Source organism: Struthio camelus, chromosome 3 (assembly GCF_040807025.1).
Source record: "Struthio camelus isolate bStrCam1 chromosome 3, bStrCam1.hap1, whole genome shotgun sequence".
In the NCBI taxonomy this organism is placed as follows: Eukaryota; Metazoa; Chordata; class Aves; order Struthioniformes; family Struthionidae; genus Struthio; species Struthio camelus.
Genome location: NC_090944.1, coordinates 53,910,942 through 53,924,241, shown reverse-complemented (window position 1 = coordinate 53,924,241; position 13,300 = coordinate 53,910,942).

The window sequence follows — 13,300 nt, the reverse complement described above, 5'->3', positions numbered from 1 at the left end:
TCAAAAAGGCATCTTTGTCCACGCTTTCCAAAGGCGCAAGCAGAAAAGCACAGGGCTTTGGCTCCCCGGACAGAAAGTGTATTCTCAGCCAGAGCCAGTCCGAGATTAGGCATACCAAAGCCACTGGGCCAGGCTGATACAGCCACTGTGCACCCAGTCTCTAAGTCACTGATAGAGTAAATTTGCTCTCACTTCACAGGCTGTGTCGTGCTCTGTCTGAGCGTGCAGAGAGCCCGAATGTCTTTGGTGCCCTGAGAACAGTCCTGGACTTCTTCATTATCATATATGTGGACTAGAGAGCAGATATCAGTTTATACCATCCCAAGGATGTCCTGTTTTCAGCTCTTCTCTGAAAAGTCAATAAAAGAAACTTTGACATTGTATTTTTCACTTAATTTGTTATTATCACAATCCATGGCCAGGTTCTTATTCCAGGGACACTGAAATAATTAATCTGAGCACTGTGTTAATTTACACAGTTTGAGGGGTGTATTTCATCGTCATTCTTTGGCTATGCAAATGAGTTCTATGAAAATGTACATAGTTGACAATATAAATATTTTTTAAATATTGGCTAATCAGAATGATTTGTGTCAGAAATTCAATTCACAACTTACAATTAATATCCTGTTTACCAATTCATGCTAAAATAAACACTAATTACAGCACATGTTTGCTTCATAAATGCTCTGGTTCAGGTTGTTAAGAAATGCTTTGTGTAACCCGATTGTTTTTTATTTTGCAAATCAATTGCACAACTGCTTGGTCCCATAGAGAAAGCAAAGCTATGCCACACATGGTGGCTAAACTGCATATGAATTAAACTCCATATAAGCAAATTTCTTTGTAAGTAATTTATATTGTATGGTAAACTTGTATCCAACTAGAACAGCAAATTAAAACATTAATCACATCTGTAAAATTTAAGGTCTTGTGCATACAGAAAAAATATTAGGGAAATACATTTTCCTGTATTGCTGAAATAAATATTCCACATATGGAAGCCAGTCTAATCCTTCTCATTATAGTGTGGATGAAGATGAACATTAAGCCCATATAACATTTCTTTCAGAATTAGTCGATAGCTCATTTTAGTAGGTAGCACATATTTCCAAACCTGAAATGCCCACATTCAATCAGATTTGCAGTCTCCTTCCCTTTGCTGCTAAAGCTTTTCATCACTGTTAGGTAACCACTGTGATTATTCCATATCACATACTGATGAGAAGGCAGAACAAGCTCTCTCCCCAGCACTGAGCAGGTTGTAAGCTGTGGCAAACTAACTTGCTCTGAAATTATCAAGTGTTCCAGCACTCCTTAGCATTACTAACATAGGCAGCCTGCCAGCCCCCTCTCCAACATCCAAATCATCTTCCTCTCTTAACCACATTTTTATCCATCTGCTTCACAAAGCAGCCCACATGCTTTGACTTACTCCAGTATTTGAGTACAAATGTGAGTTTACTTTAGCTCTAAGCCTTTCTGTGCCATTTTATAAGATGTGGTACTCTCAGTGAATGGTCACCTAATTATCTCTAGAGCACAGAATCTAAGGCAAAAATATAATGCTGGCTTGTAACACCTCAGTCAATGGTATATTACTCTCCCAATCCATAAATGAAACCAGCCTGAACCCTCCTCCCCCCCTCCCAAAACCATACCAGGGTACAAAATATTTAAAAAAAGAAAAATCCACTTCAGTTACTTGATATGCATTCGTTTCATGTGAATGGGAAATGTTGATCACACCTGGAGGTACTAACAAAAGAGCAATCAAACTGCAGTTCCTCCAGGCTTTCCTGGCTGCCCTCTTCACCTTGAACCTTGAGGTTCAGCCCAGGCTGGGTAAGAGGAAGAGATCACTGAGTTCTTGTCCTTGGTAGTTAATTTCTGAGGGAGAGTATATACCCATCTGACAGTAGCAGAGGGTTATTCAGCGGTCCCATGACCTGTATTCATTTAAAGAGCAATAAGAAGCTACTGCAGAAGGTTGCAGCTATATTATGAGGTTCCCTGTAGGCTGGCCTACCCTGTGTTTCCCTCATGAAAAATCATATTTATTTGACTTTATGTAGAAGCTTGACTTCTAACCTTCTGCATGCTTCATAGTTCACTAGGCTTGCCTGTGTTTTCACTCAGTAGTCATTTTCGTTCCTGAGGAACTCTGAGCTTCATTACTGTATACAAGGATGAGTCCATAGAGTCAAGAAAAATTAAGGAAAAGATATGACTAGCAGGCCATTGATTAGCTGGCCCTGAGAGCTAGGAACATACAACCCTTAAATTATATTTTTCAAGCCAATTTTAATCAAGATATTATATTTGATGTATTATTTAATCAGATAAATTTCTGTGGTTTCTTTTGCCACATTAATGCATGTAAGTGTTCTCTCTTAAACAAATTAAAAACAGCTTACCCAAAATGCTGATTGGTTGGTAGTTTAAGAGAGATTATAAGAGGAAAGTTAATTTTTCTGTTCCCAAAAATTCAGAACGACAACTCATTGTGGGTTTATTTACACACTTGTGCTCATACATGTAGATTGGCATGCATGATTGTAATAGTTAGATGCGCTTATATTCTCACAAAAACACAAAGGACTATGTTTTTGAAGTTACTGTGTTTTTTCACAGGACTATTTATAAAGTGGCATCTAGGGCAGGATGTATTTTTAAAGTAGCAACAGGAGAGAGATGGGGAGGGGAGCTAGGGGGACTGTCAAAATCATGCTAAATTCATAATTTAGGAGATTAGATGCCTAAAGGCTATAGAAAAATTTCCTAGGTACTTTCCTCACCTTTAAAAGCTTAAAGATTTCTGAGAATGTTTCACAAAGGACATAATAATTGAGGTTTTGGGGTTTTGTTTTTTTTTTGAGAGGTGTTATAAAGCAGTCTCCATTGAGCTATGGTCTGGAGTTGACCACACAAATACAGACCTGAAATCACCAAGGTCACCAAGTACAAAATGTTTAATACATGAGGGATTGTGAAACATCTGTATTACACCATAGGAGCATAAACAATAACTTTAAGCAACTTCAGAACTAGTCCAGCTGGGACTAGCCTGTTTTGCTTGTCTTCAGCAGCGATGCTGTTAATGGTTTCATGCCTTGTGCTTATGGCCCCGAGTGAAGAACCCAATGCGTGAATGTCATTTTTTTTCTGACAGTGGCTTCAGGTATGATCTGAGGCACTACGAGTTTCTGCCTGAGGATCCTCTCATTGCCTTCATTTCTGAACTGCTGCACCAGCAAGATTCAGCTGCTGTCAATAATTCCTACTAATACCCATACACAAAAAAGATATCAAGCAAACTGCTCATATGGAAGAGCTACATGTTTTGCAAGACTCTGAAGGATCACGGTTGCATTTATTGTTTTGTTAGGCTATACCACATAAGTACAGACTACTCATTCTTTTTAAGAGCTAAGTTTAATAACTTTCCTCCTTTTACGCCATGCACTCCTACACCCAGTCACCTGGACACTTTGTTAGGAATGTGCACACAGTAACACGCATCCAGATAGGATGGCTGTTGCTTCTTTAAATCCAGCAATAGTCTGTGGACCAAATAGCTACAGGAAGGCAAACTCCAACCATTTCATTCTTCATCTGATCAGCTAACCAGTCTTCTCAGTATTTTACCAAGGTTGTATTTTACCGTCACTATAATACCAAGATATTTCCTGTCTATTCACAGTGTTGTAGGAATATATAAAATCAGTTACGTCACCTCCAGAGCAGATTAAGGCCCTCCAAAGCCCTGATTCAGATGGGTGCATGAGGTACTGGGGAAGCTTTGTGAAAGAAGGGACTTTTTCTAGTGTAATGTGAAAAAGAGGGGTGAACAGCTTTTAGCTCGTCCCATGTCCCAAACTTCTGATTCTCAGAGCTGAGCGTTCACCTGCCACCAGCAGTCCCCTGCTGTTTCAATACACATACACAAACATTTCAACTGGCATTTGAATTCTGAATGGTAAATACTTAAGTTGCTCCTGTGAACACCTTTGTATTTGCTCAATTTTACTGTTACAGTAATTCCACCAGTAATCCGCTTACATAAGTGTACTTAAACCCTGTCTTGGCAGGACTGCATCTTTCCCCATCAGCCGTTGTTTAAAATTATTTTGAACGAAGAAACTTCCAGTGAGCACCTGTCCCACTCCATTTGAACCCCATAAGTCTGGGGCTGGCAGATTGCAGAACAGCTTGTGGATCCAGGTTACAGTAAGATAAATTTTATTCAACTCCTTTTCTCAGTTTGAGTTACCAAATTTGGGTTTATTTTTTACTTTTTTTTATTTCATTAGGGGAATTCTTCAAATTTAAGTCTTAAGATGCTTTTGAGACTGGCTCTAATGTTGGCCTTTTAAAAGAGTATTCCACATAAGTACAATACTGTACCGTTGAATGCATTGACTATTATTACTACTGGACAATAATAACAGGAATCTCCTACCTTCTAGCTGACTATGGGCATTTGACATAAATACCTTACACAAGTATATGTCTAGTCCTATTAATCAGAAGGAAACAAAGAAATAAAAGGACAAAGAGGAACCACAATAAAATAGAGTCCTGAGTTTCAAATACAAGGCTGAGTGTATAACTACTAATAATGAATTGAAATTGTTATTTTTGATGAAGGCCAGACTCATCTTATTTGAGGATACATATAAAGAGGAATTTCCACACCAAAAACTATTTTGTCCCAAAAGATGGTGGTCCTTCTTTTCAGTGGACTTCCACATCAAAATTTATGCTAAGAATTTGCTATAGAATGCACACACAAAAAAAAAAACAAACAAACCCATATGCATGCCTCTTTTCTACCTCTTCTTAAAAGAAGGCATACTTTGTGCTAACAGTGCAGAGTTAAAAAAAAATAGCACTTTTCTGAAAACCTTGCTCATTTGGATAGCCCAGAATATTTAATGCCGTTACTGATGTTTCTCCTAACATATATATATATTACTAGTCACTTTCTATGATACATGCATGCATCACAAAAAAACAAACCTCTTATGTTTATGACCAGCAATATGTGTCTTGCTTTGCTGGCTTTGTCATGCCACCCTCCTGAAAAAATTAAAATACTGAGGTTTCAGAAGTTGTCATGGTTTCAGAGCTGAAGTGATTATTTCTTCTGTATGGAGTGAGCCTTAACTATTTTTTTCCAAGATGTATACTTATTAATTGGAGGGGTTAAAAAAATCAGTAAGTGCAGTAAACTAAAATTCCTATGGTGACATGATCTTATTCATAAACTAGATACACAACTTTTGAAACAGTGGAGATGCAGCAGGCATGAATGCTATCTTATTTAAATGTCTGTATTAAGCACAACCACTCTCTGCTAAAAATGGGGAAAAAACAAACAAGTCATATTCATCAAAGTAATTGTGTAGGTACTTTCAGTACCAAAATGCCTAGAATGAAAGATTGAACTGCTAACGGCAGCAGTGACAGCCATGAATCATGGTAGGCTACTTCGGGGCCTTTACCACCATAAAACAAAAGATGTAGATGAAAAATGCTGCAATTAAGTGATTTGATTTCTGCCCCCTTTTTCCTACTGCATTCGTGCATGGCTGCACAGCAAAGATTGATGGGAAAAATTACTCTACGTGATCTCTGACAGAGCCTTGGAACAATTCTATAAGGGGGAAACATACAAATCAAACCAGCTTTCTTGTATTCAAACAAAATAATACATATAAAGCAAATACTTTAGCCTATATCCAAAGCACCAACATTTGCATGCACACATAAATTTTTGAGAAATGCTCTGCTATCAAAATCAAACTCATGGATTTTCCAGCTAGTTGGGTAATACTGATATTTGTTTAAATAAATATTCAATCAGTACTACTGAGTGGCATCCTAAATATGTTTGTGCAGTGAGAAGAACAAATTGCAGATTCAAATTTACGGAGGTGAAATGTTCTTACCTTTTATATCAATATGTTATTAATAAAATACTCACAAAATAAGATAATAACAAAATCTTCCTGCATATTAGACTCCACTATCATTACCATCATTTAAATGGACGTTTTCAATGGGTATTTATAAGTGAGTTCAGAGCGAGCATATAAAGGATTTATATCTGTGGTACTTGTGTAGAGGGAAAATATTATAATATGGCTGGCATAGTTTAAAATATGCTAAATGTGAAAAAGGCATTGGATAAAATAAACAAGCAGTGTTAATGCAAATGGGAGGTGACTGGTTCTGCCGTAGCCTGCTCTACTGATATTATGTGAGATTTATTTCCTGATGAGAGAGTAAAGACCACACAGATTCAGCCCACTGTAAAAAATGTGCAGTTGATTTTACTCGAATATATACAATAGAATCAACTCACTAAAAAAAAATGAGTAGAGATTTGACTCCATTATGCATCGTAAAGCAGAGTTTGAACAGACATACTAGGGGATTGGTAATTAAAGTTAGGTCTTTTTGCCAAAGATCTAATGTTGCATTATGCTTCAAAAGAAATCCTGCTGCAGTCCCTTTTCCAATGTCAGATAATATTTTTCATTTTGATACGTATTTTTCTCAGTGTATTGAACACTTCTTCTTTCCCGGAGATTCTGTTTATCCACACTGCATAAGATCATATATTTTGTTTCTGCACGTAGCCGACTTATTCACCTTTAGATTTTTTTTTTCCTATTCTGATAAGCAGGTGCAAGCTTCATGAGGTAGAGACTTCATATACATAAGCCTCTCCATCCTCAGCAGCTTTCTGCCTGATTTATGGGGCCTACAAACCATCCTCCATGACTGGAGAAGCAACTTTTTCATTTTCAAAGTTAATCCAGTTCTAGGATGAATTAACTGCTGCATAACATCCTGACAGCTAGACTGTGCTTTTATCCAGCTAGCTAGCATCCCCTATAACTTCTTTTCCTGTAAAATAAACATGAAGAGCTTTGGCCTCCTGATTGCTTACTATTGATCACTTTTATAACCTAGGACGCCTTATCTTCTTTCAGCGTTTTACAGTATCATTAACTGTAAAAGGAGAGCAAGTTTCTTCTGCCAACCTATTTTTGTAGAGGGAGTTGGCAGATCCAAAAAAAACCCAAAACTGCTGGCTGTTTTGTGGTGACCTACCCGGCTGGTATGGTTTGTTGGGTCCACCCTGGCTATAATGGAAGCGAAAATAGCTTTTAGGGGCAGCAGAAAGCACTGGCGTCTAGGAAGACTTTTGAGCAGAAGCTAGGCACATTTAGAGGAAAGGGTTATATTCAAAGAGGTACCTGTTTGCTCTTTGGTCCTTTGGGCTAATGTTCAAACTAAACCTCAGGAGAGTTAGCAAAGGTTAGCCTGCACTCTTTCAAGGAGGAGCCAGAATAAGGACCCACCTAACATAAATTCTGAAGCTTGGTGCAGTTTTTATTTTAGCCTTTACTGCTTTAGAAATGTGAAATAGTTTAGACTTAATGCAATGTTTGTCATTAAGAATAAGATATTAAGCACCAAACTATTCTAATTTAGCAATTTGCAAAAGTGGAAGGAGAGGCTGTCCTCAGCTTAAGTTCACGTCCCTGAAGTTTGTTCAGCTCATGGACCAGTCTAAATACTATTCCTTAGTGATCGATAAAAGTTGCACTGTTCCTAGTAATCAATGCAGCTGTCTGCTAGGCAGTTATTCTGTTAAAATCGCAGGCAGCAGGTACCAACTCCAGTTATCCAATTGTCCCATAAAAGGGGGGAAATGGAGGAGGGATAAGAAAAGGAAGGAGAAAAGATGAAACAGCCTTTTATTCTGAATATTTCACAAAAGATACATTTTGATCTTTATGCAGCAATCTCTGAAAGTCTGCACAGATCACCTGCCGTTATCTACCTCAGTGTTCCTCTAGGGGAAGGAGAGGTGAACCTACATGAGAGGACTGGGAGACATTCATCAGGATTCAGACTTTCTTGATGGTCAGGGAAACTGAGTGACTGTTAGCTTGTTACAGCCATCATCTAAAAGAGTGATGGGCTTGTTTTAGTAAGAAAAAGGAAAGGCTCAAAAATTGCATTTGTATTTCTTGCTGAGATCACCACTCCAAAAGGAAAGGGGGGTTGAGGGCAAAAAAATCAGATGTGACATAGGAAATATGGGTCAACAAAGCTTCATTGTTATTGGATAAGATACAGGAAGAAGCTTTGAAATGAAAGGAGGAGAGGTGGAAACCTTGAACAAAGGAAAGGGAGAGAAAATTTACTCAGGCCTGTGCAGTGCAGTAGGGATGCTGCAGAAGCTGGGCTGAGAGCTTCCCCAAAGGCTTTACACCCCAGCTCCAGAACCTCATCTAGAGAACAAGTTGGGGTGTGATGGAGGGACAGTCTGGGTGAGGGACACAAGCCACTGAGAGGTCTAACAAGGCACACTTACTGTTACGCTAAAATCATATTTAACTTTTTATTTACCATTTATGACTTTTTTTCTAATCTCATAGCTGGAAGCCCACTGAAATAAACTTTTATTATGTTATGCTATGTTTTTCCTGAAAGCTTGTCAGAATTTAAAGAGGAAATGGTGAATTTAAAGAAGAAATAGCAACTTTTGGTGAAGCTGGCACATTTGGAGCATTCAATATCTTCAGAGGCAGCAAGTCAAATGAGGTAATGTCATGAACACCAAATGTATAGAGGATCAAACTGAAAAGCATCTCCTTTCAAACTGCAAGGTCAAACGTGGGGACTGGTGTGGCCATGTGCTGGGTTTGGGGAATAAGTTCCCTCCAACACACACAGGCTGGGGACCCTCTTGTGAAGAAGAGCGGAGTGTGGGACACCTCTCCCACAGAGGAGAGTGTGGGATGCCTCAAAGCATCACAACAGATCACTTACGGTAGATTTTCCAAGCACAGTTATTGCAAGTCTGATGCCTTAGAAGCATATAGCAATGTACTATAATAGTGAAACACAGAATTTTTAAACAGTTCACATCAAATCCAGAGTAGGTTGCTTAACTTCAGCTGAACATGAAGATTTATGTTATTTTACTGTTTTGTCATTTTCCTGTGTTATCCATCTTGTATTCCTCATCTTATATTGTAAGCTTTATTTCTTATGCTGAGCTTACACAGCACAAAAATGAGGGCTTCCAAGTACTGTGATTATACAGATAATAAATAATAGTAATAAGAATTCTGATTGCTCTTAATCTGCCTGTCATTCAAGAAACTGGTAGTTTTGCAAGGCGGATACCAGTGAGTAAAGATGGAATTCATTTTACTTAGACTCTGGTAGAGATTAAGACACTCATATTTAGCCTTTTTACCTATAGGTAAAAGTAGTAGGTATAGGTAGTTCAGGTGTCTAAGTTCCCGTTGTATTCAATAGAGATCTAGTAAATACACTTGACAGAACTATAACATTTGGAGTATTTCTTACAGAGACTGTATGTCATCTGGAATATATTGTCATAGATTGTTTCATTACAATATCTACAAGTGCATTGGTATACACCGCTTCAAAATATGAAAAAATAGAAAAAATGAAAATGGATTTTCCAGGTATGTCCCTCTTACTAGAATGGAATTCACGTATATACTCAAGTCCTCTCCCACAACTCCTTTATCAAGAGACTAAGATTTTAAAAGGTCTCATCACAAACAATAGGGTAAATATATGGAAGCCTCACCTTCATACACAGACTTTTGCCTTATGTGCTCTAGTCCTTTGATAACAATATGTAGTCATAGAGGCCTACACAACAGTACGTATATCTCTATTGACATATTGTGGATTTAATGGAAAGCTACTCAGATCACAAGAGGGTTAGCTATGTTCACGAAAGCTGATATCAAAGAGAGATCCCTCGATAAGGAATTAATCCCAATTTAATGCATCACATAAGAAATGGCAATTCTAGTTACATTATCTCCTCTGTAACACTGCAGCAGGCTGGAAGAAAACGTTAAACAGCACGGCAGGAAGGCAGATAAACTGTTAAATAAATACAGTGCAACTATATAATTAACCAATGCTTTACTACTTTACCTTTTAATTTTTCCATAGTTCTGTGAGAATGGAACAGTAGTGACATTGTCTTGTACGAACCACCAGATACCATGGCAATGGCAATATACAAATTATCATTTCACTCTCTTTTTTAACGAAACATGCCTTTCAATCAGCTTTTCCATTTTGTTCAAATTTCTTTTTCGGATATTGTTTCCTTGGGATTTTTTTTTTTTTAATTTCCTTTGATCTTTAAGTTTTTTCGCTCTTGCATGCACAAGTGAGTCGACCACCTTTGTTGTGGGGACTGTTTTGCTTTGTGAAAGATCTAGAGATAGTCCAGTCAAAAAAGCGTTAGCCAACAGAGCAGGCAAACAAATCCAGTCTATCACATGGTGCACTGTTGTAGGCACTGACTCAGCACTAATCAAAACGCTTTCATGCATTATGGAAAGAGAGAAGGAATCAGAATACACCCTCTGTGATTAAATAAATGAAGACCTATGGACACTTACTGCAGCTACGGAGCTGCATATGGAACAATAAAATCTACTATGCAGGCAGTTCAGCTTACAACCTACTATGTTGAGCAGTGTCTTTGGGGAACAATACCCTTTGCATCTTGTAATTAAAAAGCTATTTAACAAGGTAAAAATAAGAGTATTCTCAAATCAAGTTGCAGCCAAATACCCTGTTCATTTCCTCTCCCACCAGCCTAATTCAAAACACAGATATCAGAGACAGCAATGGTCCTGTGTTTACACCACGCGGCACTACAGAGAGATGATCACTTAGCTTTTGTTTTGGTTCCAATTCATTTTTTCAAGAAGCATAATTAAAAACTGCATTAATGCCACCAATTATGGCCTCCAAGGGACCAGAAACCCCATGTTACTGTGTGATGGAACACAACTGAGCTGCAAACATCCATTTGCCATTATAATACTCATTAATCCTGCCAAATACAACTCATTATGAGACTTCAAGAAAATCATCTCATAGGCAAACACAGCACAGAATCTATCTGTCACTGCATTCCTCACAGCACAAGTTGCAGGGGTGGAAATTGTTCAGTGTAACTAATTTATGAAGCTGCAAACTAACCATTCATTTCTGACACAAACCAGGAGGTGTCTGAAAATGTACAAGGACTACTTTACTGCTGGAACATCCCTTTAATTGTAACTTCTTCAAAAGTGGACACGTTCAATAGAAGGTGAGGAAAGCACTGCAAAAAAAAAAAAAAAAGGAAGAATTGACTTAAATGTTTGCTCAGATCTGTGCTTTTTGTAAAGTCAAGATGAATTAGTCTTTCCTCCACTATTTTCACTTTTTGCTTCTGATTTTGGGTAAGATTCTGATTTTTCTTGGGAAAAAAATACAGAAGAAGCAAATATAATACAGGACTGTATTACTGAGAAGTGCTGGAGAATAAACTTTTGGTAATATTACTTAATTATTATTACTTATTTACTATCATTATTTAATAATATTATTTAGTATTATATTAGTATAACTTAGTAATGTCCTTTAGGATCCAAATAAAAATTTGGGAATGCTAAAAAATTCCAAGTAACAGGAGAAAAACACACACACACACACACACACACACACACACACACACACACACACAAAATTCATCCAAATGAGTTCTGCAAATTTTCTGAGCTTTAAACATAGCTATTCTAATAGAATCCATTTTAAGACGAATAGTCTAACTTTGCTATCACTGGGATGATGACATCTTTAAATAGTCATTGAAACCCCTGTGATTTTCCATAACTTTCAGTGCTTGTACCTCAGCAGTACTGTAGGGCTTGGTAATTTCAACAAGTTGGTAAGTAAAGGCCAGGAGCTCAGCTATTAACACATAATTTAAGTGCCCCTTTCTGAAAGAAAGCTCTAAAACTACTCCATCTTCAAGGCATAGATCTGTAATTCAAGCCCTTGCCAAAGAGTTGTCACAGACATTGCCAGTTCTCTTTATCCCTGGTGTCCACTACCTCAAAGGAGTACTTTTATGAAGTGGCTTTAATATCCAACAAATTTGAGCTCTCCTTCTTTCTAATAGAAGTGAAGTACTAACTAAACAGGCTTCTTTGAACAGAAGAAAAGAAAATAATCCAAGTCAAGGGACTAAGATGCCAACAGCACTTGTAAATTCTTTCAAACTGGTTTAATTATCCTGATTGCATTAGTGAAGGAAGAAGACAGAAGTCTATGGTCAGAATAATAAAGGCAAAGAAAAAGAAAACCTGAGAAGAAATGAAAGAAAACAGACCCAAATAAACACAAATAATTCTCTTATGTCTTCAGGTCCCCTTGATGACTCTTCAGCAAGATATTTCCTAATGTAAATTGTAAAATACTCTGAAAATTGCAAGATATTTCATTCATTAAGCAAAATGTTTACCATTCAGCAATGGTGCATATACTTATTTTCCTCTTCTGAGTCATCTGCTCTGTAAAACTCACAAAACTAAAATGAATACATGGCTCCTGAAAAACCTTTATTCTCCACTTGATGCTTAGATGACATCAGATAGGTAGAGCTCACTTTTCTAATTTTCTAGTGAGCTAAGTAACAGAGAGCTGTCATTCCCATCTTTCCTTATTCCCATATTTCTATTGACTTTTGCCATTCCCATGAAGTTACTGTGCCAAAAATAGCTTATAAGGACACTGCAATTAAAATGCCTTGGGATTAACATACAGGGAGAAAAAGCTGAGGTAGTCACGGGAGAAAAATTGGAGGCACTCAAAAGAAGAGCTTGCTTGAGGGAGACGGGTGACTACCGAAAGCAGTGTAGATGGATGGAGAGTTCCCTCTAACATACTAGGAGTCTGCAGCTCTGTGTTGAAACCTACATTCCATTCCTTATGCAAAGTGAAGGGATTCTTTTATCTTTAACAGTGTGTTTTTCTGTGTATGCATATACAAAATGCTTTCATTTTTTTAATGCATTTTTAAAATTTTGAAACAGAAAAGTTCTGAGATGAACAGAAAAAAAACAGTAACAAAAAGAAAAGCTATACCTTAAAGATACTTACACAATTAAATCAGTTCCTGAGGGAATCTAAAATATCCATGCTCTTTGATGTCTGAACTCAGGATTAGTGAAACCCAGACTCTAGAAAATTTCAAGATAGTGTAGCCCTTCTCTCTTTAAAATAGCTCTTTGAGATCAAGTTTAAAACTCATGCAGAGAGAGGAGAGTCTTAAAGAAAGACTCATGAAATTCAGTGCATTTGGCATCTCTGAGGTTAACATTAATTTGAAACAATACCTTGTTCCATTTAGAAGTGAGAGATTGTTACAACAATGTGT